Source organism: Rutilus rutilus (assembly GCF_951802725.1).
Source record: "Rutilus rutilus genome assembly, chromosome: 21".
NCBI classification, from domain to species: domain Eukaryota; kingdom Metazoa; phylum Chordata; class Actinopteri; order Cypriniformes; family Leuciscidae; genus Rutilus; species Rutilus rutilus.
This window is the reverse complement of record NC_140226.1, coordinates 9,115,347-9,125,379: the sequence shown is the minus strand read 5'-3', so window position 1 is coordinate 9,125,379 and position 10,033 is coordinate 9,115,347.

Sequence of the window (10,033 nt, the reverse complement as noted above, 5' to 3'; positions counted from 1 at the left end):
ACCATCTTTGAGCCGTCCAACACATTTCTTTCACTGCAAATTTAAACCATCTGCATTTATTTCTGCAGTCTTTATTTGGGCAGTGGGGCAAAGGGCCGGTCAAACATGCGCTTTGCTCCTTAAATGCTTCATTAAATTTTGCACCTATCTCGATGAAATGTCCTGCAGTCATAAAGGTCAGGTCGACTTGTTCACATCCCAAGCATCAACGCACCAAACACCCAATCATCTGTCTTCAGATGGAAATCCTTCTCCAACTCACTTTTATTTCCCCAAAAAACAGTATTCTCTGTGAGGAAAACAACATCTGTGTCAAAATCTGTGTTTTTCCAAATTTATTTAAAAATTGTATGACTTGCAGTTTCCAATAGACTTGCATTGGCTTATTTTTAGTCACTTCGTGCAATGAGATTGCATTCAACCGGTATCTTTATTCCATGTACTCGTGGCTACAGTATACATCTGTATATATATAGCCAGAAAAATTGACTTTACCATGATGATGCTCATGCCACTCCAATTTACAATTAATGTTGGAGTTTTGCAGTTTTTCCATTCAAATATCTCATTCGTGATTGCTTTTCCATGTGTAGATTGAGGTTTCCAAACTTCTGCATGTTAAAGCGACACTTTTTTTTTTTTTTTTTTTTTTTGAAATGGACAAAATTTAAAGAGGTCATGAATTGAGAAATCAAATATTTCCATTGATCATTTGACATAACACGTCATTGTACTCTAAAAACATCCTGTAAGTTTCAGAACTCAAGAATTCCTTGTTATTCCAAAAACACCTACAGTATTATTGAAACCAATCTGCCCAAATATCTCGTTTTGGATTGTGTCACATTATGACGTAATAGTGCGACAAAAGACAGCCTCTGCAGAAGAAAATCTATGCCTACATCTACATCGTCTCTTTAGCCCCACCCACCGATTTGTGCATGTCATGTAGTAGTAAATACGAGAGAGATGCAAACACAGGATTACTTCAGCAACAAGAACATAGAGATGCCTCTGAGGATTACAAGATGTTTTGAAAAGCCTAGTTGTGGAAAAACACTGTCTTTGCATTGCCTTACCTGTGATCCAAACATTAAAAAAGCATGCGTGGATGAACTTTATTTTTTAACGCAGTTCCAGATCACGTCAGTTAAGACACTTTTTGTTTGTTCGCTTCATTTGACTGCGGATTCATTTTTAAACAAGACACCATTTGGCCCAGGCGTTTTAGGGTGTGTTCACACTTGGCACATTTGGTTCGATTAAAACGTACTCAGGGGCGATTGCTCTATTAGTGTAGTTCATTTGAATAAGCCACCAAATAAACCCTGATATAAGCCACCAAATAAGCGGGCCGAGACCGCTAAAAAGATGGGTCTCGCTCCGCTTCCCAACGAATTCTGGTGCGGTTCGAATGAAATATGAACGCAAACAACGGACCAATGACATGTATACGAACCAAAAACAGAACATAAAAAGAACATAATGCTCAAGCATATCTATTTTTTCTCGTCTTAGTCGCGATGTCACAGTTCGGTACAGGCATCAGAACCGCGTCTCCTCGCAGCAGATCTTCCTTTGTGTGTGTGACGGAGGGATTCCTGCCACTGTTTTGACTCCTTTACACATTTTATAAGCTCATCGCGAGTTCTCATCTCCATCATATACCATCATATGTAGGCTACGCACATAATACGAGTGCATTTAGCCCGGCACACAGAATTGTTTTGGATGTTCGGTAAGTTCCGCCGAAAAATATACGTAGTAAAAGCCAACCAATCAGGTTGTGAACATATCCCTATGCCTTTAGGTTCGGAGTTAAAATGCGCTAAGGTCCCGACCAAGTGAACCGAACTACAAGTGTGATCACATCCACATCCTGATCCAACAGTTATGTTTCAACACAAGTGTGAGGAACAATGTTTTTACCATGTGTCACTATTGCTTTGTTTGTTACAGATTGTTTATGTATTGAGTATTTATACTGTTGCTCCCCAGTCAAACTGTGAATATCCTAGTTGTGATTTGCTGTTCTTTCTTTTGCTTCTGCATTAATGTTGTTAATGCGTTGGATTTATCAGATACGGATGAAAGCACATAGAGAATGCTGCTTTTGTTATTGTTTCCATCTAAGCCTTTCTCTGTTATCCTGAATAAAAGCTTCAGTGAGCAACGTCTTCTGTTTTTTCATGAGTAAGACATTACAACATGTTTCATTTTATTTGAAACACAACTCTGCAAATGACAATGTATACTTTTTTCACTTTATCGAAAAGGATGAACGATGAATAGCCTATAAGAATGACAGTGAGTGCGACAAACGATGGTATATTCATTCATAATTCATTTCACACAAAACACTGTAAGGTATCATGTAAACTATAACTGTGGTAATTCCAAGTACTACTCATAAAGAATATGTGGTGTGTAACAAGATATTGTTCAACATTAGAAATGTTCAAAACAATTCTACACGCGTAATGGCGGGGAAGATGAAAATTATTTTAAAATGCAACTTACCCAATCATAGCAGTGGGCATTTACTTCCCAGTCTTGAATGCAGCATGTCTATCAAAACAGAGTGTTTGAAAGAGAGGGTCAAAAACAGGATAGAAAATAGCTGATTACTTCTAAAGTAGGATGCTTTTTTTAATATAAAAATCTTGATAACATTATAAGTGGACCTCAGAAAGCATTATAAAAAGGCAATTAAACTGTGGGGTTGCCTTACCCTAAATTACAATGGTAAGCCTATAATAATTATTTATTAGTTGGGATGAATTTTTCCTGGGAAACTGCACACTTTTGTCATTCAGTTTGTGAGAGTTTGTCATACCCATCAATAAAGGAATGAAGATCAGGAAATACTATATTCTGTGGAAGGTGTCGTAGTACTGTAGCTCAAAACTACAACAAATGAACACGCAAGCGAGTTTGCAAGAGAAAAGGGAAAGCGACAGTAACCAAAATAAAACACAAATCAGCATTGTTAGCATAGCATCACTTTAAATAGCCTATAGCCAAGCTATAACAGTTTACACCATTTTAGAGGGGTGGTTGATTATGATTTCACTTTTTTAACTTTAGTTAGTGTGTAATGTTGCTGTTTGAACATAAACAACATATGCTCAAAGCAAAGGGAGATATTTTCTTTTGCAGAAATTGCTTTTTAAAGGAACACTCCACCGTTTTTTCATATTAAAGGTTGTATCAGCGATTTCAGGCCCAAACATAAATGATCACATTCATCTAATCTTTCCTAACGATCCGCTAGCTACCCGCCCCATAAGCATGCCGTCAAAAAAAAAAGCGTCTCTGTAGGCAGCCTAGGCTCTGAGATCTGCACACAAAAACAATTGGTTTGCACCAACCACTCAAAACCCAAATAAATAGTGTTTCAAACAATCACCGGCAGGGGTGGGTGTTGTGAGGTTTTGCGCTCGTGCACCGCTACCTATGACGGAATGGATGGCGGAACAGCACTTGGGAGCACTTCGACTCGGCGCAGTAAAAAGTCACGTTGGTTCTAATGACAGAAGTCAGAGGGAGAGGGGGAGAGGATTTTTCAGGAGTGATGATATTACTGCGCCGAGTCGAAGTGCTCCCAAGTGCCATTCCGCCATACATTATAGTTATCCTTTTTACCCGCTTAGAAAAGCGCCACGTTTTATTTTGTGTCACCATACTTGGTCGTGTAACTACTCGTGTGACTGTATTTAAATAAGGAAACCGTGGAGGTGTTTGGTCGCTTCTAGCTTCATCTCTGTTTGGATCCTTATGAATGGACTGGGCTAAGCTAAGTGCTATCAAAGTGTCGCCGCGCGCCAGAGCGATTGAGTGCACGCACTGAGATGAGAGAGGTATGTATCAACTCGTCTTAGTTAAGGGAATAACATAGTTTAATATGAAAAAACGGTGAGTGTTCCTTTAAGGACTACAACAAACCCTAATCCTGACACAAAAGTGAGCTTCTTCACAGGTTAGTGACATCACTAACCCTAAAATTTACATAAACCCTGACTCCGGGAACACGATTTATAGATTATCATGACAGAATATGCTAATCAGTGGCTAGAAGATAGTTAACTCCACATCAGCTACATAAATTCATCAACTAACCATTTAGAAAAGTCCTGTTGCATTCCTTCCTGAATCTCTCCATCTTTGCCCAGCTAAAAGTTTTTGAAATTTTCAGTGGGGGTCTGTGTGAGGTAATCAAAGATGCTAACTATGAGCATTTGAAGCTCCGCCCTCTGTGTCGGGATTAGCAGCTCATTTGCATTTAAAGGGACACACACAAAAACGTTTCCCCTCAAAAAGTGACAATTTTAACATCTGTGGGGTTTTTTGAGCTAAAACTTCACATACACTCTGGGAACATCAGAGACATCTTGTGAAAAGGGCAGTATATATGACTACTTTAACTTATCAGATATAAATAGCAATATGGAGAGTAAGGTTTAATATGTGGCCTGAATAAAGTGTGCATTTAAATTTGTCCGAGTTGCTTCTTGTTTTGCTTTTCATCTCAAATTTACACTTGGTCCAGGTCTAGATAATTGTCTGATATGTTAAATGCATGAAGTGTATGCTTAAATACCATCATAGAGACTTCTGGGTGGGCTATTTTACCTCAGACTAGTAAGCAACCACCTAGCAACCGCACAGCAACGTGCTGACAACCACTCAGAACACCTCTGCAACCACAATGCGAAGCCCTGGCAGATGCTCTAGCATCACATAAGTGAGTTTATCCCTCACATGTTCTTCAGGAAATATAACAAAATCTCAATTTTACAGTGTTTACAATAACTGGAGTATATTTTATTTTGACAGAAACTCCAGTAACTGTGTTTGGTTGGAAGAAAGCAAGAATGATACCATTACAGAACTGGAAGAATCACATTATATATCCTAAAACCGGCCATTACGTGTGAGAAAATGAGTCTTTTCCTGAATGCTTCTACCTTTCTTGAAGGGTGTCAAAGCAGCGGTAGACGCCGACCTCATTACTCACTTCCCACCTGATTTAACTTACGCTGAAGTGGCAATTGCATTTTCATAGCTCAAAACCAAAAAGTAATCTAAAGCAGAGCCCACTCCATGGACACTGCCAACACGCCACGCAAGAGGCATGCGATTCCTCCACCACTCGGCTTGGATCACCAACATCAGAGGATTTCAGGGCAGTAAAGTCAAGGCAACCTGTAGTTCACTCAGACCGTTTTATCAAAACAAGCGTTTGCTTGAGTCTTATAATTATAGGTTAACGCACAGAGTTGGATTCAAGCATCGCTGCGCTGTAATATCCTTTGAGATCTTGTTGGATTTGTGACTGTGAATCGGTCTTGCATCAGTGACATCGCCTGGGCTCTAAATGATACCAAATGTTGAAGTTTGCCCCTATTTCAAACAGCAGGGTAATTGTGGGTATGCATCAGTCAGATCTTGATTTAGACTTCAATGCTGTCTGTCTGCACCTCATGAAGAGATCCAAGAGGTTTCACATTTTATGGTGGAAAATTAAAAAGTCTGCATGCTGAGAGTGTATGAAATGCTGTTTGGTATTGTTTGCTTTGGTAGAAATATGTTTTTTGTCCATCGCCAACTTGCCTTTGGGATTTTGGGATACGAAATAGCTGCATACCCATTCTTCTGTCTACTTAAAGTTTCCATCTCGCTTTATATACAGTATATACATTATGCTTTCATGTGTTCCCCATCTGTCCATCTCAGTGTTTAGATCTGCATCCCAATATAATTCTTTTTTTTTTCTTCAGTGGAAAGCTTGAAAGGCATGGTTCACCCCAAAATTTAAATTCTGTCAACATTTACTTTAGTCTAATGTTGAGCCAAACTTGTATGACTCTATATAGGAATGCAAAAGGAGATATTTTGTGAAATGTTCAAGCCTCTGTTTTCTTTATCAGTTAACACTAAAATCATATAAAAATTTACTTGAAATAAAATAAAATATATATATTTAAAAATGAATAAAATGTGTAAAAAAGGTTTCATTTGTCAACATTAGTTGATGTATTAACTAACATGAACTAACAATGAGCAATACATTTGTTACAGTATTTATTAATCTTTGTTAATGTTAGTTAATAAAAACTACAACTGTTCATTGTTTGTTCGTGTTAATGTTAACAAATACAACCTTTGATTTTAATAACGTATTAGTAAATGTTGAAATTAATATTAAATTCTATTAAATTAATATGAACTAAGATTAATAAACGCTGCAGAAGTATTGTTCGTTCTTAGTTCATGTTAACTAAGGTAGTTAACTAATGTTAACTAATGAACCTTATTGTAAAGTGTTACCAAACTAACTAAAATGAAAATTAATTCAAAATATGAATAAAAAATATAACAATGACACAAAAAACCGAAAGCATATAGTAAACAAGACAAAAAGCTCAATAACAGTAGTTCATACTTTGTGTGCTATATTTCTAGTCATTAGATAGCATTGCTTAAGAAATGGACTGAAATATAAGTAAATTTCCCTCATAAGGAGTCAGAAGACTTGAAATAAAACACAAATATACTTTTATGGTGCTTTTTATGTCCTTTCTGATGTGAAACCAAAACATTCCATCAAATGCTTGTGATATGATCTTAACACCACCACCTTTTTCAGTCAGTGTAAACAGCTGCCACCTACTCTCAGTACGTCACTGTATCGCTGTGAAGAGCGTGGATGACCCCTCTGTGGTCTTAATCTGAGCCGTCCTGCTCTGAGCGCAGGGTTCCAGCGGTGTCAGGCCCCGCTGCATGCTGGGAAGATTGAGAGGGTGAGAGTGATGAGGTGGAACAGTGTCACTCACACACGTGTGTTTGTTTAGGGTTTGGCACTCTGCAGCTTCCAGCCAAGGTGTCAGAATGAGCCTCACTTCTGTTTCACACGTCCTTTTTCTGAAACTAGAGTCCATGTCAAGCAGGGCTCGAGAATAATGATGAAAGTGTTGATGCAGGTTCTTACGTTTAGTGTTGTCATAACATCAAACTTTAGTCAATTCCAGTAAAATGTCGATATTCCAACTAATATGACCACGATAAAGGTAATGATCATGTTTTTTAAAATAGAAAATGTACACAAATATATATATATATATATATATATATATATATGGGCCATGATGGTTTTAAATTGTTTGAAAGATGATTGAAAATCACTTCAAAAAGGAAAATACAGTTCAGTGCAACATGCAGCGCAAGTCTGTCATACATAAAATTATAATGAGGACATTATAATTGTGTTTGGGTTATGGCTTTTAATGGTGAGACTTTTGTTTTTGTAATCAGGCTCTCAAAAAATACATCAAAATTTGGATTTAGATTTATCGGCCAATATATCGGTTATCGGCTTTCAAATATAAAGAATCATCGGTTATGGGTATAGGCCAAAATGTTCATATCCATGCATCCCTAATATTTGCGTTGAATTTGTTACAATTAAATGGACGTGTTGCTCAATTTCATGTTTGAAATTAAGAGGGATGTGCAAAGCATGCACATTAGATGTGAAATTGATTCTATAATTAATTATAATTATAATGTACGCTTTATATGATAGTTTTGTCCTAAACCGTTGCTTCATAAACCAACTGACTAGATGATTCTCGAGTGAATTAAGCAAAGTTAGTTCATATTGAGATCTAAGACTTTTGTTTCTGATTGAGATAAATAATTAAGATATTAAATCTAATTCGTGTCTCTCTTCTTCAGAAGTTTACTTCATTCTCCAAATGACTGATTTAGAAACCAGAGACTGTGATTATAGACATCCATAACCAGACACAGATTAAGATTTATGCCTGCGCATCAGAAAATTGCTATTTCATGGTTTCTGAGGGCTTCTGTCCACCGTCTCTGACTCATGGCAGTATTTATGGAGACTAAATGACTGAGCTTTGGCTTCTTGCACTCATATCTCCTCTTCACCTCCTCTATCCATCCTTGCCTCTCCTTAGCTGAAGGGAATCCCAAGTCTACCATGGCGTATGGTTTCCATCAAAACACCATATACAGGGTGGCCACCACGAACACCATTGCAACTTCATGTCAACTTTTTTTATTTATCCTATTTTATCATGCTTACTACTGTTGTGTGCATGCAAGTTTTAGTGAAACATTTTCTTTAAGGAGCTCAAAATTGCGATGCTGCATGTGTTTTTGTTGCGGTCCCAGTGTTATCTGCTGTTTAAACATGTTTTTAACAGGAAGTTGGAAGAAAGATTACCCACAGGAGGGCAGTGTTTCTTAAAATTTGCCCATGGCTCGGCACTGACATGACCTTAAAAGAGGACTGGGAATGAGGTGATGCTGCATTTGAGGTCTTACATTCACAGACAGTCACACACACACACACTCATATATTCATGTATATTCGTGACTCTGAAGCTGAAAATACAGATTTATTTTTGACGAATATGCTTGGACTCTGTGAGATATATACTCTGACTAGATATATTTAAAATAACGTAGGCCACTTTTTACTGGTAAAATAAGACATTTGGCATTATCAGGACCACAAATATTCCCCCATTGCGTTATTACATTATATTCAACATTTTATATAGTAGTTGTAGTACTTTGTAAACTTGATTTTTTTTCTCATACATATTGTCACTATCCACGATACATATTGTTGAATTTTTTATTGCAATATATTGTGACATATTTTATTGTTACACCCCTAATTTATATATATATATATACATATACATGTATGTGTGTGTGTGTTTGTGTGTGTGTGTTTGTTATACCACTTAATTGTGTATGAATATATATATTTTTCCCCTCTAATAAATTCAATTTGGGTTAGGATTATGCTTAACACTGTTTGTTTGACAGTATTTGTTGATCATGAACAAAAGACACTGATCCAGGAGCACAACCTACTTGGCAACTTCACGGTCACATATTTTTTTAACAAAGAACAGAGGATGAATCATGATCTTACAGGTGTGATCAGCTTTAGATAACATCTCTATACATCAGTTCCACCTTCCTCATAGAAAGTGTCTCGTTGACTGGAGGTGTTTAAAGATTGCGTGTTCCTGTGAGCTTCACACTTCATTTGTACGGAAACCTCCCAGCGGCAGCAAATACTTCACGAGCGCTGCCAGCATAAATCATCAGGCCCGACAAGCCAGTCTGCAACCTTCAGACAGCCATGGGACACTAAGGGTCTCTATTTTCAGATGTCCCGCAGGTTTCACCCTGTTAAAGGCGTCGGGGCATTGTCCTTGGCACACCTCCAGCCAAACTGGGACAGCACTATGCAGATTTGATTGCTTGTGAAGTGATTTGGAGCAACCAGGGGCTTAACTGTATGAGAAATGAGTGACCCTTACAATATGCTGTGAAACCAGAAGCCTCCTATTTCATCCAGAGAGGACTATAGGAAATGATGCGTAAATCAGTGTTCCTCAAAGAAAGACTTCTGTTCAGTTCTTGCATTGAAAAAAAAAAAAGTTCAATAAACTTAATTCAATTAAATTGATGACAAGGTTTACCTAATGAAATTACGTTGTTTTTTTTTGTTTTTTTTTACTCTTCGCTTGTCGGTCAAAAATGACACATTTTTTTATTTTATTTTTTATTTCAATGAAATGAATGTACTATATTTTAGTTCAATAATATTTTTTATTTAATATTTTGTATTTTTAGGGGATTTTATGGTTCTGATTTACGCTGTATTTATAATCCATTTATTCACGTTTTGAGCATAGACCTGAAAATTCAATTTCCAACTTAAACTGTCGTGAATTTTGAATGCTTTAGAGCACAGACTTAAGTTTGATCTCTTTTCAAACACTTGTCTGATTATTTGCTGAAGGGAAAAAAAGTTGTAAAAAGTGAACTTTTTAAAAGTGAAAAATGTTACAGAATTTTACGTTTATTGTTATGAAAAATTTGCAAAAATACTATTTTCAATTTTTATATGAACACTGTAAACCCGAAGTTGGCAAAACTCAAAAAATTTAAGGCAATCAGTTTCCTCAATTTTTTTAAGTTA